The sequence below is a fragment of the Pleurodeles waltl genome, chromosome 1_2 (assembly GCF_031143425.1).
Source record: "Pleurodeles waltl isolate 20211129_DDA chromosome 1_2, aPleWal1.hap1.20221129, whole genome shotgun sequence".
Lineage (NCBI taxonomy): Eukaryota > Metazoa > Chordata > Amphibia > Caudata > Salamandridae > Pleurodeles > Pleurodeles waltl.
The window spans coordinates 1,064,230,086-1,064,256,219 of record NC_090437.1 but is presented as its reverse complement, the minus strand read 5'-3'; positions in this window follow the sequence as shown (position 1 = coordinate 1,064,256,219).

Below are 26,134 nucleotides of genomic sequence, written 5' to 3'. Positions count from 1 at the left end.
CAGGGGGAACATTTCAGGAAGCTTCGATTTCCCTAAGTCCAAAGGATGGTAAGGATCATACTTTCTGTAAAAATTATAGATCAATCTCTCTTCTCAATACAGATTATAAAATCTTTGCTAAATTATTAGCCCTACGTCTTGATACCCTTTTACCTGCACTGATAAGTAAGGAACAAACGGGTTTTGTCAAAGGTAGAGTTGCTTCTGACAATTCTAGAACATTCTTTAATGTACTCAGCAAAGCTCCCGCTCTGTTGTACTCTTTAGCGGGAATTTCCATAGATGCTGAGAAAGCTTTTGACCGGTTAGACTGGTCTTTTCTATTAAAAGCTTTAGGCTGACATGGTTTAAGGCCTCATTTCATTTCATTCATCTCTTTGCTTTATCAATCCTCAATGGCATTGATATTGGTAAATGGGAAATTGTCCAGATATTTTGTATTACGCCGAGGTGTACGTCAAGGGTGTCCGCTCTCTCCACTCCTATTTATTCTAGCTCTAGAGCCCTTTCTATCCAGTATTAGAAAAAACATAAAAATTGAGAGTTTCCAGTATGGCGAGAAACACTTAAAATTAATGGCGTATGCAGATGATATACTTTTAAATGTCTCAAATCCTGAGCTCTCGATTCCGTTTCTACTTTGGGAAATTGAGGATTTTTCTTCGATTTCGGGTTATAAGATAAATTCGGATAAAAGTGAAATCCTTCCTCTAACAAAATTTTGTTTTAGAGCATCGTTTGATATTACTGGTTCTCACTGGAATTCTTCCAAGATTAAATATTTAGGTATTTGGTTCACCTCATCCATTAAAAAGTCCATTGAAGTAAATATCTCAGATGCTTTAGAGCAAGTTGATAGATCGTTTCTGGCATGGAATCCCTTATTTTTATCTTGGTGGGGTCGTATTAATATGATGCTTTCTCCTAACATTCTATATATCCTATCCATGATTCTGTTTCGTCTATCTGTTACTTTTTTTACACAATTGGAGTCCAGATTGTGTAAATTCCTCTGGAACAATAAGAAATCTAGAATTTCCCTTAGTCATCTTCGTCATTCTAAACAGGAGGGAGGAGTCAATTTTCCTGATTTCAGATTGTATCACAAATCCTTTTGTTTGTGTCAAGCTTCTAGATGGATCTCCCTGTCAGGCTCTAGGTTTACTCCCTTATGGTTGGATATTGAATGTTCTTTTCTTTTGCCTTTTTCCCGTAGTGAGGTGGTATCCTTTTCTTATATTTCACTAATCTCCTCCCCACTTCTTAAACATACTTGTGCTCTTCTGCGTTCTCACTATTTACCTCCATTTGTCTGTCATTCCTCTTTTCTGAATTCCCCTATTTGGCATAATTGTGTTATCACTATTAATAAAAAACCTTTATTATGGAAATCCTGGCAACAAAGAAATATAGGGGGTTATTACAACTTTGGAGGAGGTGTTAATCTGTCCCAAAAGTGACGGTAAAGTGACGGATATACCACCAGCCGTATTACAAGTTCCATAGGATATAATGGACTCGTAATAAGGATGGTGGTATATCCGTCACTTTACTGTCACTTTTGGGACGGATTAACACCTCCTCCAAAGTTGTAATAACCCCCATAGTGTGGGTCAAGGATTTATTCTCCAATGATACTCCACTTTCTTTTTCACAATTCCAACTTCTATTTCATTGTCCCAATTCATTTATGCCTAAATATCTTATTCTTATTAATATTATTCTTGATGTACTTTTTTCCTTGCCTTCACCTTCTTCTTCTTCGGAACTACCCTTTTCTTTGTCCTCCTTTCTTACCTCGTATCCTAAGGCATCAAATATCTATAAACTTTTTCAGTCTCCTGTTTTGACGCATCCTAAATCTAAAATTGAGTCTCAATGGGAATTGAATTTGGGATGTACCTGGACTGTTTCCTTTTGGAATAAGGTGTGGCATAGATCTTATAAAATATCTAGATCATCTTCTACCACACAGTCACTTTTCTTTCTTTATCACAGACTTTATTTGACCTCTTCTACTATAGCAACATTTTCTGTATCCTCCACTTCAAACTGCTGGTCCTGCGATAGCCCAAAGGGAGATCTTATGCATATCCTTTTTGAATGCCCTCCCACTGTCTCTTTTTGGAGAAAAGTTTGGTGTCAGCTTACCTCTATTTTTCATTTGCAATCTCAGTTATCTCCTTTGGTGCTTTTTCTAGGTAGTCTCTCTGCTGACATTGTTTCAGATGATGATAATTTAAAGTTGTTGGATCTCATGTTAGCTTTAACCTTTCAGCAAATTACTCTTAATTGGAAAAATTCATCCAACATTTCCTATAAGGCTTGGTAGAATAATGTTTGCCACTACCATAGACTAGATATTGCTTTTACTTCTTTATGCTGACCTTCCATAAATAGAGATTTGTATTGGTTACGTTTGACTGAGTATCTTAATGCTGTTGCTTGTAATTCTACTAATTGTACATTATCTGAGATTTTTTTAGCCACAATGAATTCTTTATTTTCTCTGTTCTTGAGTGAATTTTAATTTAGTTTAACTTTATGCTTTATTGAATATTACTTTTTTCTTTTATTTAGCTGTTGAAGATCCAATGTATCTTTCTTATTGCAACTGGTCTTGTTCCGTTTTAATTGTTTCTTCCCCATTTTTTACTTTAAAATGTTAAACAGCTTTTACAATTCCTTTTAAAATTATATCATTATCATTGTGACAGATATCTTGTATTGTTAGTATGTGACCCATATGTACTTTGATTTTAATAAAGCTGATTTACCTTAAAAGAAGTGTAAAAAATTAGCAGAAACCAGTGAATCACAACAAGAATTGGAGTCTTCTGAGAAAGCGAAGACAAACAAACCCAATGCCCATCTACCTAGAAGATTGATGGCTACCCCTTGTCCACCTCAAACAACTGATCAGAAAGCAGAGGATCTTCAATGTGTTATCTGTGGTTTAGCCAGAACAAGGGCCAAAGGGATTTACGAAAGAACAAAGTACAGAGTATGTAAGTCTCAAAGGGCAAACATGTTTTTATCTGCAGTTAGTTTCTTCCAAGATGAAGTTTTAAGCTGAGTAGCTAATCCAAACAGTGAGATGAATTTATTTGCAGCAGATTTATACTCCCACCCGAACTGCATGTGTGCATGCATTTGAAAATATGAATGTACAATGAGCTCCCAGCAGCAACGTAGCCGCCATCCTTCAGTTAAGTTTCCACTCCTGGTTTTCTCAGGTGATTTGACTATTGAAGGTCTTGCTGCTAAACTACAATCACAGGATGCAGTCAAATCATCAAGAACCATTTTAAGAAAAATCCTTAAAGATTTAGGGCCTCATTACGAGTTTGACAAGTGTACTGGCAGACCATCATGATGGTTGTCCTGAAAAAAATGTCACACTGGCTGTCTTCCAGACCACCCTATTATGAGATATACAGGCAGGAACACCGACCACCAAGAAAAAAAGGCAGACCACCAGTGGCGTGGCGGCCTTGATATAGATGGTCTGCCTTCCAGCACTGTCTGTGCGGTGGTCAACCACAGAGCTCATTACAATCACACAGTTGCTGCTGCATTCAGCGAATTGTGGTCAGGACCACAATGGTTTGCAGTCAACAAAATAACTCGCTACTTCACATTGGATGAATTCAAAAGTCACAAAACAAATGTCAAGGCACTCATGAGTCCATACTTATAAGTTAGTAATATATCCAATCTTCATTGTATGATGACAACCATCTTGAGTAGGTCTCAAAATCCACATTTATTTATGATGTATAGAGTTCAAAACAAAGATCATCCTTGAAATTAAAGCATTATGTAGTAGACATGGCCAATAATTTTAATAGCCACCACAGCCACAGCCAACACGTGTTTCATCCTATGAGAATATGTTCTCTTAGGGACTTCATCAGGGCTGAAAGTAAATAAGAACAACGTCTAACATATAGAGTATAGGTCAATGGAATGAGCAGAAAACAACCATAATCTGTCAGCAAAATATCTCTCAATTAAAAAATAGTTAATAGTAAGATATTCGCCCAAGTACTACATGTTAACAGAATACCGCCCCATAATGGAGACAGAGAAACCTTAGTATCCATCTTTAACAAAACAACCCAGATATTCCAAACACAAACCATTGGTAATCAAACTGACGAAATATCTTTGCAATACCAAAAGAAGGTGAAATTCCAAGATAACATCCATAATTAATAAGAGGGGGGTTAAGTAGGACGTGCCCCATTTAGACCCCATGTAACTTTGTAAGGCCAGTGCAAAACTCTGATCAATATAAGAGCTCCCCAAATCGTATGTCACTGTAGTACTGAAAGTTCATATATTACATAGGATTTGTAATACAATTCACAGTCTATATAATGCAATGTAATTACATCAAAGAGCTAAATGCAAAGTCAAATCATAAGAAAATCACTGTACAGTCCATATCCCAAAGTATTGGTTCACAACTAACAATAGTTAATGTAGATAACATCGGGATATTTTTGAGTCACACCATTAAAAAGGGGTATATTTATAATGAACTAACAATAAACTCTAAATAATAAAGACACTCATTGTTAAACACCCCAAGTCGGCAACACATTATAGGTTCTAATAGAATAGTTGGAAACAGTGATACATTAATCACCTAAGTAATATTCCATCTCAAAATTAGTGTTGAGACCGTCTTCCACCGCTCTGAGTTTTAAGATCCAATAACATTCCCTTCTTCTGAGGGCTAACTCTCTATTCCCCCCCGAGGGTCTCTCTTTATGAGATAAAAACCAAAGAATTCAAAACCACATGTGTTATTACGTTTTGGGCATTGTCGCATGTGACTAACTATAGGGTATCTCTCATCTTCCTGCCTCAGGGCTCTGAAATGTTCACTCGCCCTAGTTTTGAGTGGTCTGATAGTACTGCCTATATAATATTGGCCACAATTACATAAGATCATATAAATGACAAAGTTACTATCACATGTGATATTGTATTGTGCCCCAGTAGAGCTAATGAATGTGGAGATACCTGACATGGCCCATCTACACATGCCACAATGTCCACACTTGTAGAAACCTTTACTACGGCTACTGAGCCAATTATAGTAGTTCTGTTTGTTGCAAAAATTGGGACATAGAATATTCTTGAGAGTCCTACCTCTCCTAAAGGTAAAAACTGGAGTACTAGGGATCACTTTTCTGAGAATAGGGTCCGCTGTTAAAATATACCAATACCTATTCATACAGGCCCTCAATAGGGTGGCTGGTTTTAATTGACTATACATCGAATAGTATTATCTCTAAGTCTCGATTTTTGACCGAGTATGTCAGATCTTTTTAGACGCAACGCCCTCTCACGGGCATTGTTAATCACCTTGGACGAGTATCCCCGTGCCTTGAATCTATTACCCATATCCTCAATACATGCTACAAAGTCCTCTTCAAGGCTACAGTTACGTCTTGCCCTCACCATCTCACCACATGGTATAGAGTTGATTTGGTGGATCGGATGTGCACTCTTTGCATGTAAGATAGAATTACAAGAAGTACTTTTTCTGTACAGACGACTCTCAATTTTATTGTCACAAATAAAAAGTTCCACATCTAGAAAAGCAATATTAGTCAGACTATGTTCAGAAGTAAAGTGGATATTAAAGTCATTAATGTTTAAATAATCTATAAACTCATAAAGTTTTTGTAGGTCACCTGTCCAGAATTTTGATCCCATAGCGACACCTTGTCTCTGGTGATACCATTCATTTTTAAATAAGAAAACATTATTATTCAAGATCAGATCGATCATGGTGATTAACATAGTGGTATGATCATAAAGGCTCGCTGGTCTTCTGTAAAGGAAATAACGTAGTGCTTCCTTTCCTAGTTCGTGATTAATACTGGTGTACAAAGAGGTAACATCAAGTGTGACTAAGATCATTCCTGGTTCCCAAGTCATATCACTTAATATACTGAGAATATGTTTAGTATCCTTAATATACGAAGGATGTTTTTCTCGTGTTCACTTTACTCTAGGTACGCATGGTGATGACTTCAAATCGTTATTGATTGTGAATGATTATAGTATATTAAGGTTATTTGTGGCTCATCTACCTGCGTGATTTGTAATTATTTTTTAACTGTTTGGTGGCGGTCTTTTATTCGGGATGGTATAGGTATACTGGAGAATTTTAGTATGTAAATTCTGTCTCTGCAGGTCATGCATTTATCATTAGAGGATTATTTGCGCAATACACTATGGGGGTCATTCTGAGTCTGCCGCCCGCCTGACTTCCCCCCTCCAAAATACCGCTCCGGGGTCGCAAGACCGCTGAGGGTATTTTGGCTTTTGCACTGGGCTGGCGGGCGACCGCCAAAAGGCCGCCCGCCAGCCCAGTGCAAAAACCCTTCCCACGAGGACGCCGGCTCAGAATTGAGCCGGCGGAGTGGGAAGGTGCGACGGGTGCAGTTGCACCCGTCGCGAATTTCACTGTCTGCAAAGCAGACAGTGAAATTCCTTTTGGGACCCTCTTACGGGGGGCCCTGCAGTGCCCATGCCATTGGCATGGGCACTGCAGGGGCCCCCAGGGGCCCCACGACAACCCATACCGCCATCCTGTTCCTGGCGGGAGAACCGCCAGGAACAGGATGGCGGTATGGGCAGTCAGAATCCCCATGGCGGCGCAGCGAGCTGCGCCGCCATGGAGGATTCTAATGGGCAGCGGAAAACCGGCGGGAGACCGCCGGTTTTCCACTTCTGACCGCGGCAAAACCGCTGCGGTCAGAATGCCCTGCGGGGCACCGCCAGCCTGTTGGCGGTGCTCCCGCCGACCCTGGCCCCGGCGGTTCCTTACCGCCGGGGTCAGAATCAGGCCCTATAAATTGAAGTTAAGGTAGGTCCTTCAAGATTGATTGGAGGATATACTATGGGTCGCTATTAGATCTTCCCCTGTCATACTTATCTGTACATTTTGGAGAGACTATTGTTAAGTTTTCACATTAACCTGGCCCCTATCCTTATACTCACAACCAGACTCCACTTATATTTAGCTTTCTGATGGGGACGTGCACATTTTACTTTATGAACCTTTGGCACTTAATGACATTGCACATGGTGCTCTGATTGATATGGCTCCATTTTTTTATTGACTTGGATATTCCGGGTGTTTGTACATTTTGATATATATTGTAACTGGTAGATTATAGTTGTATTATTTTGATTAATATCACATAAGTCACAATATAGCATGTTTCCTTTTTTCTCACTATTGTCACCGTTTGAGTTGGTTGTTTTCTGCTCATTCCATTGACCTATATGTTAGACGTTGTTCTTATTTACTTTCAGCCCTGATGAAGTCCCTAAGAGAACATGGGCCAGATGTAGCAAAATAACATTTTATGACTTGCAAATAGCGAGTCATTGCGACTCGCTGTTTGCAAGTCGCAAAATGTTATGCAGAACGGTGTCTCAGACAACGTCTGCAAGTCGGTATGGGGTCGCAATGACCCACCTCATGAATATTCATGAGGTGGGTCGCAAATTGCGGCCCCATACTGACTATGGGCACTCGCAAACATGGAGGCCTGCTGTAGTCAGCAGACCTCCGTGTTCGTGACTGCTTTAAATAAAGCAGTTTTCTTTTTTTTAAGTGTAGCCCGTTTTCCTTAAAGGAAAACGAGCTGCACTTTAAAAAAAAAACGAAACCTTTAGTTTCGGTATTTTTTCAGGGCAGGGAGTGGTCCCTTGGACCACTCCCTGCCCTGAAAAAATGTTTTTGGGTCCAGTCACAAACTGGAAGGGGTCCCATGGGGACCCCTTCCAATTTGCGAGTGGGTTACCATCCACTTGAAGTGGATGGTAACTGCAACACCATTTGCGACCGCATATGCGGTCGCAAATGGTATTGCATACCACTAGGAATCGCAAATAGGAAGGGAACACCCCTTCCTATTTGCGATTCTGAAATGCATTTTGCGAGTCGGTCCGACTCGCAGAATGCATTTCTGCATAGGAAAATGTGATTTGCAACTCGCAAACGGCAGTTTTTGACGTTTGCGAGTTGCAATTCCTTTCCTACATCTGGCCCCATATTCTCACATGATGAAACACGTGTTGGCTGTGGCTGTGGTGGCTATTAAAATCATTGGCCATGTCTACTACATAATGCTTTAATTTCAAGGACGATCTTTGTTTTGAACTCTATACATCATAAATAAATGTGGATTTTGAGACCTACTCAAGATGGTTGTCATCATACAATGAAGATTGGATATATTACTAACTTATAAGTATGGACTCATGAGTGCCCTGACATTTGTTTTGTCACTGTCAGTTTCCCTTGAAACATTGGAGGTGTTGGAAAATGGGTTATTGGTAGGGCAGGTAGGTACCTACACCTAGCAACAAGCCACAAACCTCCACATAGGTACAGTTAGGTCTCAGTAAATTAATCCCAGCTCTACCCTTGGTAGCTTGGCATCGAGCGTCAAGGCTTAACTTAGGAGACAAAGTGTAAAGCATTCAAATATCACAAGACAGTAATTAAATAAAACACAGGAAACAGTTTAAAAATCCAAAACCAATTTATAAAAATAGCTTATATTTTTATCTTTAAAATGACACAAAAACTATTAAAATCGGTTCAGGGGAACCGGAGATATGAATTTTTAAAGTATTATTATTTTCTAGCGCTTAGAAACAAAAAGCGCCAATCGGGTCATCTGGTTGCACCAGGACCGGGGCAAAGTCAAACTTTCAGGCCGACCGCGATGGAGCCCTGCTCGGCTACAAGTCGCGGGAGGCCTCGGTTAAAAAGTTACCTTCTGACTTAGTCTCTTTTTTGATGTTTTTCTTCCCCGGGACGAACCTGCCAGTTGGATCCGACCTCCTGGAGCCCTTGTCTGGATACGCAAAGTCGGTTTCCTCGGTGGTGATTTTTACCTTCGGACTTAGTCGTTTTTTCGAGATGAAAATCCTTCGACCGGGGTAAACCTGGATCTTGATCCGACGTCCGTGGAGCCCTTCTCGGATACGATGGCTGGAAGGTCCCGGTCAACTTTTTACGTTCGGACTTAGTCTCTTTTTTGGATGTTTTTCTTTACCGGGACGAACCACGAAGTCAGGCCGGGTCGCGGTTGAGGCAAGCCGGCTAGAATTTCCGCGTCGGGTCGGTCACTTTATGGAGCTTTTTTTCAAAAATTCTCCAATCTTTTCCAAACTTCTGGGGCTTCACCCAGATGTTCTTTTAAGGTTCTTTTGGGGTCCACAGCTCACCCCAAGGGTCCAGAAGTTCTGTGATGGTCCTTGGGGGTGCGGACTTCAACTCCCAGAATGCACCTGGCGCAAACTCCTTTTTGGCCACTGGACAGTGGTCAGCTGGTCGCTTTCTTCAGGAGTTGGTGCAGGGGACTTTGGTTTAGCAATTTTTCACCTGTAGCAAACAGGGAGTCCCTCCTTGAACCAGTTGAAGCCAGGCAAAGTCCTTCTTGTGGTGAAGCCCAAGTGTGCAGCTGGTGCAGTCCTTCTGAGTGCAGGTTCCAGGTGCAGGCCAGGGGTCCAGCAGAGCAGTCCTTCTTCTTCTTTAGTTCCTTTCTTGTTGAATTCTGGAGGGGATCTGAGGTGTGGGTGCAGGTCTGCCAGTTTTATCCTTGCTCCTGGGTGAAAAGCAGGGGGGCCCTGGTTCTCCAATCAGGGACAGGGTCGTCCCCCTGTGATGACCACTTCCTGGGAAGTGTGGCAAAAATCCATCCCAGAAGGCAACAGTCTCTAAAAATCCAACATGGATGAATCTGATTTTTGGAGGATACATCTGGCTGAGCCCACCCACTGGTGTGGCTAAAAATCATAAACACACCCCTCTCCTGCCCTCTCCTAATCTAATCAAGGGGGCACCTAGCTGTCTGGGGTTGCAGGATGTGGGGGTGTTGCTGGGTGCTGCAAATGTCCTTCTCTGCCTTTGAAGACCAGTTTGGCAGCCCTCCCCCTTCCTGCCTCACCATCTGCTGAGCGGAGATTCTCTCCCCCAAGCACATTCCTTTGTGTGAAGTCTGGCCACTTCACACCTCATCAAGGCAGCCTGGCAGAAGCTGCTGCAGGCTGGCCAATCAGAGCACAGCAGCAAAAACAATGCAGAGCTGAAATTGGCAACTTTTTAGGTAAAGTCTAAACTTTTTACCTGGACAAGTTATATTAAATCCCACAACTGGAAGTTGTGGGATTTATTACAACAATCAATTTGATACCAAATTCTTGGTATGTAACATTTAAGGAGACTTTAAAATTTAAAATAAAGTCTGCCCATTCTAGCCTATGAAGGCCATTTACTTCAATGAGGGAAAAACGAATTTGGCTGTTTTTACCTCACCAGGGCTTATAAATCTATTTTTATAAAGTCCCTGCTTATAGTTACATGGCACCCAGCCCTAGGGGCACATAGGGCACACCTTAGGGGTGACTTATATGTAAAAATAAGGTAGTTTAAGACTTTGGAAGTACCTTTAATTCCAAAGTCGAATTTGCATATAACTTTAATTTAAAAGCAGCCAGCAAGGCAGGCTTGCTTTTAAAATGACACTGGGCACCTCAGCAATGCACCTAGGTGTGCACCACCTATGCTGTGGTCCCTAAACCTACATGCCCTACTACATACTAGGGACTTATAGGTAGGTTAACTTAGCCAATTATAATTAGCCTAATTTGTATATCCATTTTACACAGAGCACAGGCCCTGGGACTGGTTAGCAGTACCCAGGGCACCTTTAAAGTCAGGAAAACACCAGCAAAAAGTGGAAAATGGGGGCAAAAAGTTATGGGGCCTCTGCAATCAGCCCTGTTTTCTCACACAACCCCTCCCCCCCCAGCCCACACGCCCAGGAGACTCAGCCCAACCCTGGGAGAGTCTTCCTGGCTTGTTAGGCGAGGAAGACAGTGAAGAAAACTGTCTGTCTCTTTGCAGGGCCTACTCTGCCTTATATCCTCCTGTCAGGGTCACTCCCTATGGGTAGTGAAGCCATCCCAACAGTAAAAGGACCCAACACAAACTGAAACTTTCCTCTAGGGGGGTCTTCCTCCTTTCTCTCTGCCAACTTGGGTAGTGAGGTGCCCACCTCCCCTACTCCAAACTTTGCTAGGGCAACACCTAGCTTACCCAAAGAGGTCACCCAACACTTGAGCAACCCCACCATGACCAATAGGGTCAGGGGGCCTACTTTGCTATTGGCCCTGGGGTCTGCCTCCCAGGCCAAGTACAGTGCTGCCTGGAAGGCTAGCACCCAGCAGAGGCTACTGACAGCTGTCAGTACCCAGAACCACACCCTAAGCTCTCCACTGACAGGTGGCTGAGCTGCTTTAGGGGCATCTTTGGGGTCCTGGCACCCCTCTTGCTGTCTAGAGTGGGGGGCTACCACCTCCTGTGGCAGACAACCTCCTTCCACTCTCCCTTCTGTCAGTGCAGGGGCAACACCTTGCATCTGGACAGCTGCCTGACTACTCAGGACTTCCTTGGGGTCAGGTGAGGCCTCACCAGTGCCAACTCTGGGCTCCCCCCCTACTGGGGCAGAAGGCCTTTGGCTCCCTGGAACTCTCTTTAAGAGTGGCCTACCCTTCCTTTTCTTCTTTCCTTTTCTTGGGGACCCCTGTCTCCTAACTGTAGGGACTGACTCCCCAGGACTTTGGGTTGGGGGGGCGCCCTGGGCGACCACCCCATCTGTGACCAGACTCACCTCTGGGAGGTCATTGCCCAGGATACAATCTAGGGGAAGGTCAGCACTGACTACCACCCTAATCCAGTCAAGGATACCCTCCCTCTCTAGGGGCACTATGGCTACAGGTTTGGAGGTGACCTCCCCTGTGGCTATCCTGACTTTCTTTGTCTTTCCTGGGACATACATGTCTGGCGTCACTAACCGGTCACTCACTATAGTGTGACTGGCACAGGTGTCCCTCAGGCCAGTGGTAGGGATCCCATTCACTTGAATGTGGTGGAAGTGCCTACTCCCACCCTCAGGGATCACCAGCTTACCATCTGGTCCTGTCTCCCAGCACAATGCTAGGAGGACTTCATCATCTGAGGAATCCTCCTCTATGGCTACACTGGACAGCCCAGTGCTAACCACCTTCCTTGGACAGGCTGCATCTCCTCTGAAGTGACCTGTCTGCTGACAGTCAAAGCAAGCCCTACTGTCCAAGAGTTTTTTTAACCCTGGGTCTCCCTGTCTCTGCTTGTCAGAGTGGGAGTGGGATTTACTCTCCTCCTTCTTAGGGTTCTGGGGTACAGAGGGAGTCTCTGTGGTGGGCTTACCACCTCCCTCCTTAGGTTTTTGGGGACCTGACCCCCCCTTCTTGGAGTCTCCCCCCTGGGACTTGACAACCACCCTGGTTCTCAACCACTCATCAGCTGCCTCCCCTAGCTCTCTAGGGTTGGTCAGCTTAGAGTCCACTAGATGCTGGCGTAACCTTTCTTGGATACAATTGGTCAAGATGTGCTCTCTCATGATCAGATTGTATAACCCCTCATAAGTATTTACTTTGTTGCCAATAATCCAGCCCTCTAGTGCCTTTAGTGAAATGTCCACAAAGTCAACCCAAGACTGGGTACTGACCTTCTGGGTGTCCCTGAACTTCATTCTATATTGCTCTGGGGTCAGACCAAACTTCTTGACTAAGCACCTCTTCATACTAGGGTATGAATCTGCCTCATCCCCCCTTAAGCTCAGAAGCCTATCCCTCCCTGAGTTGGGGACCAACTCCCACAAAAGGGAACCCCAGTATTGAGGCCTAACCCTTCTCATTTGGAGTGCCCTCTCAAAGGCCCCCAGCCACTTATCTATGTCATCCCCCTCTACATAAGCAGGAACTACCCCCTTGGGTAACCTGGGGCAAACTCCCCCACCCATGGACACCTCAGCTTCTTTATCGCTGCTTCCATCTCTTTTCTCTTTGTATGCCCACTTTTTCTTTTCTAGGGCCAGCTTCTCTGCTTCCAAAGCTATGTATGCTAGCTGGGCCTCCAGCTCTCTTTCTCTGATGGATGGGTTCTCTCCTCCTGAAGGGACCCCCTTCCTACCACTAGCTTTGGGTCTGCCCCTAGTGACTGTGTCTACTGAGGACAGTTCTTCCTCTTCCTCACTTAGGCTCAGATGCCTTCCCTCCCCTGAGTGGTTAGAGTTAGCATCTTCCCCTTTTTCTTCCCCCTCTGGAGCTTCCTCTGTGCCTAGCCCTTGGGCCTCAGCCCATGCTGTCAGGGATTTAATCAGGATTTGCTTCCTGAGATCAGTGGTTGCAGGCAACCCTCTCTCAATACACAACCCCCTAAGCTGGACTACTGTCAGTGTGGGTAGGCTAGCCAGATCAAGCTCCATGGTTCCCTAGTTTTGTGTCAACAAAAACTTTTTGCAAAAATTGGTAACAAGAATTTAGAAAAATTACAAAAATTCAATAATTGAAATTAATCCAAATTAATTAAAAAAAATTAAAATTAAAAATTAAAAACAATTTTTGAACTAGGACAATTTAAAGGATTTTTAATTTGTTTTATCTAAAACTGTAACGTGATATTGAACACAAGTACAGGATCCCGTCGCTGCTTCCAATTATGTTGGAAAATGGGTTATTGGTAGGGCAGGTAGGTACCTACACCTAGCAACAAGCCACAAACCTCCACATAGGTACAGTTAGGTCTCAGTAAATTAATCCCAGCTCTACCCTTGGTAGCTTGGCATCGAGCGTCAAGGCTTAATTTAGGAGACAAAGTGTAAAGCATTCAAATATCACAAGACAGTAATTAAATAAAACACAGGAAACAGTATAAAAATCCGAAACCAATTTATAAAAATAGCTTATATTTTTATCTTTAAAATGACACAAAAACGATTAAAATCGGTTCAGGGGAACCGGAGATATGAATTTTTAAAGTATTATTATTTTCTAGCGCTTAGAAACAAAAAGCGCCAATCGGGTCATCTGGTTGCACCAGGACCGGGGCAAAGTCAAACTTTCAGGCCGACCGCGATGGAGCCCTGCTCGGCTACAAGTCGCGGGAGGCCTCGGTTAAAAAGTTACCTTCTGACTTAGTCTTTTTTTTTATGTTTTTCTTCCCCGGGACGAACATGCCAGTTGGATCCGACCTCCTGGAGCCCTTGTCCGGATACGCGAAGTCGGTTTCCTCGGTGGTGATTTTTACCTTCGGACTTAGTCGTTTTTTCGAGATGAAAATCCTTCGACCGGGGTAAACCTGGATCTTGATCCGACGTCCGTGGAGCCCTTCTCGGATACGATGGCTGGAAGGTCCCGGTCAACTTTTTACGTTCGGACTTAGTCTCTTTTTTGGATGTTTTTCTTTACCGGGACGAACCACGAAGTCAGGCCGGGTCGCGGTTGAGGCAAGCCGGCTAGAATTTCCGCGTCGGGTCGGTCACTTTATGGAGCTTTTTTTCAAAAATTCTCCAATCTTTTCCAAACTTCTGGGGCTTCACCCAGATGTTCTTTTAAGGTTCTTTTGGGGTCCACAGCTCACCCCAAGGGTCCAGAAGTTCTGTGATGGTCCTTGGGGGTGCGGACTTCAACTCCCAGAATGCACCTGGCGCAAACTCCTTTTTGGCCACTGGACAGTGGTCCGCTGGTCGCTTTCTTCAGGAGTTGGTGCAGGGGACTCTGGTTTAGCAATTTTTCACCTGTAGCAAACAGGGAGTCCCTCCTTGAACCAGTTGAAGCCAGGCAAAGTCCTTCTTGTGGTGAAGCCCAAGTGTGCAGCTGGTGCAGTCCTTCTGAGTGCAGGTTCCAGGTGCAGGCCAGGGGTCCAGCAGGGCAGTCCTTCTTCTTCTTTAGTTCCTTTCTTGTTGAATTCTGGAGGGGATCTGAGGTGTGGGTGCAGGTCTGCCAGTTTTATCCTTGCTCCTGGGTGAAAAGCAGGGGGGCCCTGGTTCTCCAATCAGGGACAGGGTCGTCCCCCTGTGATGACCACTTCCTGGGAAGTGTGGCAAAAATCCATCCCAGAAGGCAACAGTCTCTAAAAATCCAACATGGATGAATCTGATTTTTGGAGGTTATATCTGGCTGAGCCCACCCACTGGTGTGGCTAAAAATCATAAACACACCCCTCTCCTGCCCTCTCCTAATCTAATCAAGGGGGCACCTAGCTGTCTGGGGTTGCAGGATGTGGGGGTGTTGCTGGGTACTGCAAATGTCCTTCTCTGCCTTTGAAGACCAGTTTGGCAGCCCTCCCCCTTCCTGCCTCACCATCTGCTGAGCGGAGATTCTCTCCCCCAAGCACATTCCTTTGTGTGAAGTCTGGCCACTTCACACCTCATCAAGGCAGCCTGGCAGAAGCTGCTGCAGGCTGGCCAATCAGAGCACAGCAGCAAAAACAATGCAGAGCTGAAATTGGCAACTTTTTAGGTAAAGTCTAAACTTTTTACCTGGACAAGTTATATTAAATCCAACAACTGGAAGTTGTGGGATTTATTACAACAATCAATTTGATACCAAATTCTTGGTATGTAACATTTAAGGAGACTTTAAAATTTAAAATAAAGTCTGCCCATTCTAGCCTATGAAGGCCATTTACTTCAATGAGGGAAAAACGAATTTGGCTGTTTTTACCTCACCAGGGCTTATAAATCTATTTTTATAAAGTCCCTGCTTATAGTTACATGGCACCCAGCCCTAGGGGCACATAGGGCACACCTTAGGGGTGACTTATATGTAAAAATAAGGTAGTTTAAGACTTTGGAAGTACCTTTAATTCCAAAGTCGAATTTGCATATAACTTTAATTTAAAAGCAGCCAGCAAGGCAGGCTTGCTTTTAAAATGACACTGGGCACCTCAGCAATGCACCTAGGTGTGCACCACCTATGCTGTGGTCCCTAAACCTACATGCCCTACCACATACTAGGGACTTATAGGTAGGTTAACTTAGCCAATTATAATTAGCCTAATTTGCATATCCATTTTAGACAGAGCACAGGGCCTGGGACTGGTTAGCAGTACCCAGGGCACCTTTAAAGTCAGGAAAACACCAGCAAAAAGTGGAAAATGGGGGCAAAAAGTTATGGGGCCTCTGCAATCAGCCCTGTTTTCTCACAGGAGGACTAAGGAAGATCCTCTTGCCAGGTGCACCGTGCCACTAATATTCTTCATTATCACTATATGGACTTTCTGTGAGCGCCCTTTTCCTATGGATCTCTTCCTTGTGAGCACTGATTCAATTTTGTCTTGTTAACATAGGAGTGCTGCTCCAGACCTTTGCATTATTGACTTACTGTATATTGCTTATCTCAACTTTGTTTTGAAAATATGGATCGTGATAAATTAGTAGCAGACATCTTTGGGAATTTAGAGCAGACAGGGACCATACTTAAACCACAATCAACGGGTGCCCAACATACTAAAATGGGGCTCCGTGACAAATTTTTCAAATTGGAAAAATTGAAGAAACAGGAGATATCTAAATGGTGGGATGGGGCCACCTTAAAACAATATGCAAAACTCAACAGGATACCCAGGGGATTGAGGTCAGACATTTTTCCCACTTTCGATGATCTAGATCCAGATCTTTTGGACAGTTGGGAGCAAGAATTGATTTCAAGTTCATTCAGACTTATGAATATCCTGATAGAAAACTCAGATAGGAAAGTGACTAGACTTCAATCAGAGATTTTAGAATTGGAAACTGACATTAAAAATATGAATTTGGAAGAACCAACTGCCAAAAATTATAAAATTTTGAACGAAATTCTAGATCAACATCAAAATGAGATCGCACAAAGAAAAGCGCGTAAACTTAGACGAGATGAGTTGGACTATAAAAATGGTAGGATTTTCACTTTTTCACGTAAATATGATCATCTAATTAAAAAGAATGTACCTTCACAAAATTATGAAGCAGGCTCCTCATCCTCACTTAAAAGTGTATCCACTAACAACAGTGATACGAGTGCTTGTTCAAATATAGCTAGACAGGACATAGTAGCACAACAAGGTACTCCCTCTTTTTTAGCAGAAGTCCAAAGAATAAGACAGGGACAATGGGAGACGAATCGGCGTATGGTAGATCCAGGAAAACCAGATGGGGTGGGAGAGGCAGAGCACATCGATACAAGAAAAGGGATGAAAACACGATCTTGGAACAAGGGCAAATAGGCGACTCTGTTAGAGAAACTATTACCGTCATTAACCTTTCTAAGCTTGAACTCACTACCCATGATTTAACATTGCTTAGCAAAGGGCTGGGTTTCTGTCCAGGTGATGCCGGAGACTTTCATAGAACTAAAATTGACTTTTTCAAATTTATCAGACGTTTAAAATTGAAAAAACATTTTATAAACCAAACTGATAATAAACGGAATTATATTTTTTGGGACTCTCTCAACGATGATCATCCTTTGTCCATCAAGGACATTCAGGATACGGCCACTTTACTATCTATCGCCAATTGCGATCAGGATCCGACTACTATTTCACGAATTTTATCGGATCTGGATATTCCATCAGATACTCTTCCTAGTGGTTTGAGGAATAAATCAACTTGGATACCAACCCTAATGAAGGATAACAGTATAGATACCTTTTTTAAGGTGGTTTGGCAAGACTTAAATAAACTAGAATTGAAAAATGCTACTCGACAACATGTGTGGCATCTTAATCTGAGTGAAGTAGAGAGGACTAATTTGAGGCAGTTACGATCTAATGAGGATATTACCATAAGGGAGGCAGATAAAGGGGGGAATATTGTGATTATGGATACCTCAGATTATGAACAAGAGATGTTCAGACAACTAGGAGACAGTACGTGCTATGAGAAGATGCTTGCTGACCCTATTCCCGCACTGGCCAATAAAATCAACAAATTCTTACATGAATGTTTAGATTGCTTGCTATTAAAAGAAGAAGAGTATATGTACCTTCGGGTTCATAGACCCATTAATCCTTGTATTTACATACTACCTAAAATACATAAGAACCCTACATCCCCGCCTGGTAGGCCCATTGTCTCAGGTATAGGAGGTCCTACAGAGAGACTCTCAGAATATGTGGACATTTTTTTACAGCCATTTGTAAGCAACCTACCTTCGTATTTTAAGGATACTAAACATATTCTCAGTATATTAAGTGATATGACTTGGGAACCAGGAATGATCTTAGTCACACTTGATGTTACCTCTTTGTACACCAGTATTAATCACGAACTAGGAAAGGAAGCACTACGTTATTTCCTTTACAGAAGACCAGCGAGCCTTTATGATCATACCACTATGTTAATCACCATGGTCGATCTGATCTTGAATAATAATGTTTTCTTATTTAAAAATGAATGGTATTGCCAGAGACAAGGTGTCGCTATGGGATCAAAATTCTCATCAGCTTATGCTAATCTTTTTATGGGGTGGTTCGAGCAAAAGAAGATTTGGAGTAAAGAAGGTAGTACCTGGATCACGGACATACTCTATTGGGGCAGATATATCGATGACTGCTTGATGATCTGGACAGGTGACCTAAAAAAACTTTATGAGTTTATAGATTATTTAAACATTAATGACTTTAATATCCACTTTACTTCTGAACATAGTCTGACTAATGTTGCTTTTCTAGATGTGGAACTTTTTATTTGTGACAATAAAATTGAGAGTCGTCTGTACAGAAAAAGTACTTCTTGTAATTCTATCTTACATGCAAAGAGTGCACATCCGATCCACCAAATCAACTCTATACCATATGGTGAGATGGTGAGGGCAAGACGTAACTGTAGCCTTGAAGAGGACTTTGTAGCATGTATTGAGGATATGGGTAATAGATTCAAGGCACGGGGATACTCGTCCAAGGTGATTAACAATGCCCGTGAGAGGGCGTTGCGTCTAAAAAGATCTGACATACTCGGTCAAAAATCGAGACCTAGAGATAATACTATTCGATGTATAGTCAACTATACAAAACCAGCCACCCTATTGAGGGCCTGTATGAATAGGTATTGGTATATTTTAACAGCGGACCCTATTCTCAGAAAAGTGAACCCTAGTACTCCAGTTTTTACCTTTAGGAGAGGTAGGACTCTCAAGAATATTCTATGTCCCAATTTTCGCAACAAACAGAACTACTATAATTGGCTCAGGGGCCCCACGGCAACCCATACCGCCATCCTGTTCCTGGCGGGAGAACCGCCAGGAACAGGATGGCGGTATGGGCTGTCAGAATCCCCATGGCGGCGCAGCGAGCTGCGCCGCCATGGAGGATTCTAATGGGCAGCGGAAAACCGGCGGGAGACCGCCGGTTTTCCACTTCTGACCGCGGCAAAACCGATGCGGTCAGAATGCCCTGCGGGGCACCGCCAGCCTGTTGGCGGTGCTCCCGCCGACCCTGGCCCCGGCGGTTCCTTACCGCCGGGGTCAGAATCAGGCCCTATAAATTGAAGTTAAGGTAGGTCCTTCAAGATTGATTGGAGGATATACTATGGGCCGCTATTAGATCTTCCCCTGTCATACTTATCTGTACATTTTGGAGAGACTATTGTTAAGTTTTCACATTAACCTGGCCCCTATCCTTATACTCACAACCAGACTCCACTTATATTTAGCTTTCTGATGGGGACGTGCACATTTTACTTTATGAACCTTTGGCACTTAATGACATTGCACATGGTGCTCTGATTGATATGGCTCCATTTTTTTATTGACTTGGATATTCCGGGTGTTTGTACATTTTGATATATATTGTAACTGGTAGATTATAGTTGTAATATTTTGATTAATATCACATAAGTCACAATATAGCATGTTTCCTTTTTTCTCACTATTGTCACCGTTTGAGTTGGTTGTTTTCTGCTCATTCCATTGACCTATATGTTAGACGTTGTTCTTATTTACTTTCAGCCCTGATGAAGTCCCTAAGAGAACATGGGCCAGATGTAGCAAAATAACATTTTGCGACTGGCAAATAGCAAATCATTGCGACTCGCTGTTAGCAAGTCGCAAAATGTTAAGCAGAACGGTGTCTCAGACAACGTCTGCAAGTCGGTATGGGGTCGCAATGACCCACCTCATGAAAATTCATGAGGTGGGTCGCAAATTGCGGCCCCATACCGACTGTGGGCACTCGCAAACATGGAGGCCTGCTGTAGTCAGCAGACCTCCGTGTTCGTGACTGTTTTAAATAAAGCAGTTTTCTTTTTTTTAAGTGTAGCCCATTTTCCTTAAAGGAAAACGAACTGCACTTAAAAAAAAAAACGAAACCTTTAGTTTCGGTATTTTTTCAGGGCAGGGAGTGGTCCCTTGGACCACTCCCTGCCCTGAAAAAATGTTTTTGGGTCCAGTCACAAACTGGAAGGGCTCTCATGGGGACCCCTTCCAATTTGCGAGTGGGTTACCATCCACTTGAAGTGGATGGTAACTGCAACACCATTTGCGACCGCATTTGCGGTCGCAAATGGTATTGCATACCACTAGGAATCGCAAATAGGAAGGGAACACCCCTTTCTATTTGCGATTCTGAAATGCATTTTGCGAGTCGGTCCGACTCGCAGAATGCATTTCTGCATAGGAAAATGTGATTTGCAACTCGCAAACGGCAGTTTTTGCCGTTTGCGAGTTGCAATTCCTTTCCTACATCTGGCCCCATATTCTCACATGATGAAACACGTGTTGGCTGTGGCTGTGGTGGCTATTAAAATCATTGGCCATGTCTACTACATAATGCTTTAATTTCAAGGACGATCTTTGTTTTGAACTCTATACATCATAAATAAATGTGGATTTTGAGACCTACTCAAGATGGTTGTCATCATACAATGAAGATTGGATATATTACTAACTTATAAGTATGGACTCATGAGTGCCCTGACATTTGTTTTGTCACTGTCAGTTTCCCTTGAAACATTGGAGGACTAAGGAAATCCTCTTGCCAGGTGCACCGTGCCACTAATATTCTTCATTATCACTATATGGACTTTCTGTGAGCGCCCTTTTCCTATGGATCTCTTCCTTGTGAGCACTGTTTAAATTTTGTCTTGTTAACATAGGAGTGCTGCTCCAGACCTTTGCATTATTGACTTACTGTATATTGCTTATCTCAACTTTGTTTTGAAAATATGGATCGTGATAAATTAGTAGCAGACATCTTTGGGAATTTAGAGCAGACAGGGACCATACTTAAACCACAATCAACGGGTGCCCAACATACTAAAATGGGGCTCCGTGACAAATTTTTCAAATTGGAAAAATTGAAGAAACAGGAGATATCTAAATGGTGGGATGGGGCCACCTTAAAACAATATGCAAAACTCAACAGGATACCCAGGGGATTGAGGTCAGACATTTTTCCCACTTTCGATGATCTAGATCCAGATCTTTTGGACAGTTGGGAGCAAGAATTGATTTCAAGTTCATTCAGACTTCTGAATATCCTGATAGAAAACTCAGATAGGAAAGTGACTAGACTTCAATCAGAGATTTTAGAATTGGAAACTGACATTAAAAATATGAATTTGGAAGAACCAACTGACAAAAATTATAAAATTTTGAACGAAATTCTAGATCAACATCAAAATGAGATCGCACAAAGAAAAGCGCGTAAACTTAGACGAGATGAGTTGGACTATAAAAATGGTAGGATTTTCACTTTTTCACGTAAATATGATCATCTAATTAAAAAGAATGTACCTTCACAAAATTATGAAGCAGGCTCCTCATCCTCACTTAAAAGTGTATCCACTAACAACAGTGATACGAGTGCTTGTTCAAATATAGCTAGACAGGACATAGTAGCACAACAAGGTACTCCCTCTTTTTTAGCAGAAGTCCAAAGAATAAGACAGGGACAATGGGAGACGAATCGGCGTATGGTAGATCCAGGAAAACCAGACGGGGTGGGAGAGGCAGAGCACATCGATACAAGAAAAGGGATGAAAACACGATCTTGGAACAAGGGCAAATAGGCGACTCTGTTAGAGAAACTATTACCGTCATAAACCTTTCTAAGCTTGAACTCACTACCCATGATTTAACATTGCTTAGCAAAGGGCTGGGTTTCTGTCCAGGTGATGCCGGAGACTTTCAGAGAACTAAAATTGACTTTTTCAAATTTATCAGACGTTTAAAATTGAAAAAACATTTTATAAACCAAACTGATAATAAACGGAATGATATTTTTTTGGACTCTCTCAACGATGATCATCCTTTGTCCATCAAGGACATTCAGGATACGGCCACTTTACTATCTATCGCCAATTGCGATCAGGATCCGACTACTATTTCACGAATTTTATCAGATCTGGATATTCCATCAGATACTCTTCTTAGTGGTTTGAGGAATAAATCAACTTGGACACCAACCCTAATGAAGGATAACGGTATAGATACCTTTTTTAAGGTGGTTTGGCAAGACTTAAATAAACTAGAATTGAAAAATGCTACTCGACAACATGTGTGGCATCTTAATCTGAGTGAAGTAGAGAGGACTAATTTGAGGCAGTTACGATCTAATGAGGATATTACCATAAGGGAGGCAGATAAAGGGGGGAATATTGTGATTATGGATACCTCAGATTATGAACAAGAGATGTTCAGACAACTAGGAGACAGTACGTGCTATGAGAAGATTCTTGCTGACCCTATTCCCGCACTGGCCAATAAAATCAACAAATTCTTACATGAATGTTTAGATTGCTTGCTATTAAAAGAAGAAGAGTATATGTACCTTCGGGTTCATAGACCCAGGAATCCTTGTATTTACATACTACCTAAAATACATAAGAACCCTACATCCCCGCCTTGTAGGCCCATTGTCTCAGGTATAGGAGGTCCTACAGAGAGACTCTCAAAATATGTGGACATTTTTTTAGAGCCATTTGTAAGCAACCTACCTTCGTATATTAAGGATACTAAACATATTCTCAGTATATTAAGTGATATGACTTGGGAACCAGGAATGATCTTAGTCACACTTGATGTTACCTCTTTGTACACCAGTATTAATCACGAACTAGGAAAGGAAGCACTACGTTATTTCCTTTACAGAAGACCAGCGAGCCTTTATGATCATACCACTATGTTAATCACCATGGTCGATCTGATCTTGAATAATAATGTTTTCTTATTTAAAAATGAATGGTATTGCCAGAGACAAGGTGTCGCTATGGGATCAAAATTCTCATCAGCTTATGCTAATCTTTTTATGGGGTGGTTCGAGCAAAAGAAGATTTGGAGTAAAGAAGGTAGTACCTGGATCACGGACATACTCTATTGGGGCAGATATATCGATGACTGCTTGATGATCTGGACAGGTGACCTACAAAAACTTTATGAGTTTATAGATTATTTAAACATTAATGACTTTAATATCCACTTTACTTCTGAACATAGTCTGACTAATGTTGCTTTTCTAGATGTGGAACTTTTTATTTGTGACAATAAAATTGAGAGTCGTCTGTACAGAAAAAGTACTTCTTGTAATTCTATCTTACATGCAAAGAGTGCACATCCGATCCACCAAATCAACTCTATACCATATGGTGAGATGGTGAGGGCAAGACGTAACTGTAGCCTTGAAGAGGACTTTGTAGCATGTTTTAGCTCTACTGGGGCACAATACAATATCAATCACAATATCACATGTGATAGTAACTTTGTCATTTATATGATCTTATGTAATTGTGGCCAATATTATATAGGCAGCACTATCAGACCACTCAAAACTAGGGCGAGTGAACATTTCAGAGCCCTGAGGCAGGAAGATGAGAGATACCCTATAGTTAGTCACATGCGACAATGCCCAAAACGTAATAACACATGTGGTTTTGAATTCTTTGGTTTTGATCTCATAAAGAGAGACGCTCGGGGGGGATTAGAGAGTTAGCCCTCAGAAGAAGGCAATGTTATTAGATCTTAAAACTCAGAGCGGTGGAAGACGGTCTCAACACTAATTTTGAGATGGAATATTACTTAGGTGATTAATGTATCACTGTTTCCAACTATTCTATTAGAACCTATAATGTGTTGCCGACTTGGGGTGTTTAACAATGAGTGTCTTTATTATTTAGAGTTTATTGTTAGTTCATTATAAATATACCCCTTTTTAATGGTGTGACTCAAAAATATCCCGATGTTATCTACATTGAATATTGTTAGTTGTGAACCAATACTTTGGGATATGGACTGTACAGTGATTTTCTTATGATTTGACTTTGCATTTAGCTCTTTGATGTACTTACATTGCATTATATAGACTGTGAATTGTATTACAAATCCTATGTAATATATGAACTTTCAGTACTACAGTGACATACGATTTGGGGAGCTCTTATATTGATCAGAGTTTTGCACTGGCCTTACAAAGTTGCATGGGGTCTAAATGGGGCACGTCCTACTTAACCCCCCTCTTATTAATTATGGATGTTATCTCGGAATTTCACCTTCTTTTGGTATTGCAAAGATATTTCGTCAGTTTGATTACCAATGGTTTGTGTTTGGAATATCTGGGTTGTTTTGTTAAAGATAGATACTAAGGTTTCTCTGTCTCCATTATGGGGTGGTATTCTGTTAACATGTAGTACTTGGGCGAATATCTTACTATTAACTATTTTTTACTTGAGAGATATTTCGCTGACAGATTATGGGCTGTTTTTACCTTTTACTAAAGTATTTTTTCAGTATTATTTCGTCCTTTCAGTCTAATGGAGGACCTTTGGTTCCACATTATTGGAGATGTTACCTCCAACATCTATATACTTTCAAGATGGCGCCCGTATTTCGCTTTAAGTGGTGCAGTCCCCTTTCCATGTCTAACTAGTAAACGCGGGGACGCTTCAAATAGAGTCTTCCCCGATCGGTCGGCTTCAACTTAATTCTCCGTTACTGGGAACGCTGCGGATGGATTGGACCGCAGTGGGGTTCCCCATGTAGATTTAAATAGCCAGGATTTGATAGGTGAGTGGTTAAGGGATTATTATAAACTGGTTATATTTTGTTTCCTTGAGATTGCTTTTGTTACATAGAATGTTGACTTTCGAACTTACGTAGTTCGGGCTTATCACACAGATGTTTTTCTCGTGTTCACTTTACTCTAGGTACGCATGGTGATGACTTCAAATCGTTATTGATTGTGAATGATTATAGTATATTAAGGTTAGTTGTGGCTCATCTACCTGGGTGATTTTTTATTATTTTTTAACTGTTTGGTGGCGGTCTTTTATTCGGGATGGTATAGGTATACTGGAGAATTTTAGTATGTAAATTCTGTCTCTGCAGGTCATGCATTTATCATTAGAGGATTATTTGCGCAATACACTATAAATTGAAGTTAAGGTAGGTCCTTCAAGATTGATTGGAGGATATACTATGGGTCGCTATTAGATCTTCCCCTGTCATACTTATCTGTACATTTTGGAGAGACTATTGTTAAGTTTTCACATTAACCTGGCCCCTATCCTTATACTCACAACCAGACTCCACTTATATTTAGCTTTCTGATGGGGACGTGCACATTTGACTTTATGAACCTTTGGCACTTAAGGACATTGCACATGGTGCTCTGATTGATATGGCTCCATTTTTTTATTGACTTGGATATTCCGGGTGTTTGTACATTTTGATATATATTGTAACTGGTAGATTATAGTTGTATTATTTTGATTAATATTACATAAGTCACAATATAGCATGTTTCCTTTTTTCTCACTATTGTCACCGTTTGAGTTGGTTGTTTTCTGCTCATTCCATTGACCTATACTCTATATGTTAGACGTTGTTCTTATTTACTTTCAGCCCTGATGAAGTCCCTAAGAGAACATATTCTCATAGGATGAAACACGTGTTGGCTGTGGCTGTGGTGGCTATTAAAATTATTGGCCATGTCTACTACATAATGCTTTAATTTCAAGGATGATCTTTGTTTTGAACTCTATACATCATAAATAAATGTGGATTTTGAGACCTACTCAAGATGGTTGTCATCATACAATGAAGATTGGATATATTACTAACTTATAAGTATGGACTCATGAGTGCCCTGACATTTGTTTTGTCACTGTTAGTTTCCTTTGAAACATTGGAGGACTAAGGAAGATCCTCTTGCCAGGTGCACCGTGCCACTAATATTCTTCATTATCACTATATGGACTTTCTGTGAGCGCCCTTTTCCTATGGATCTCTT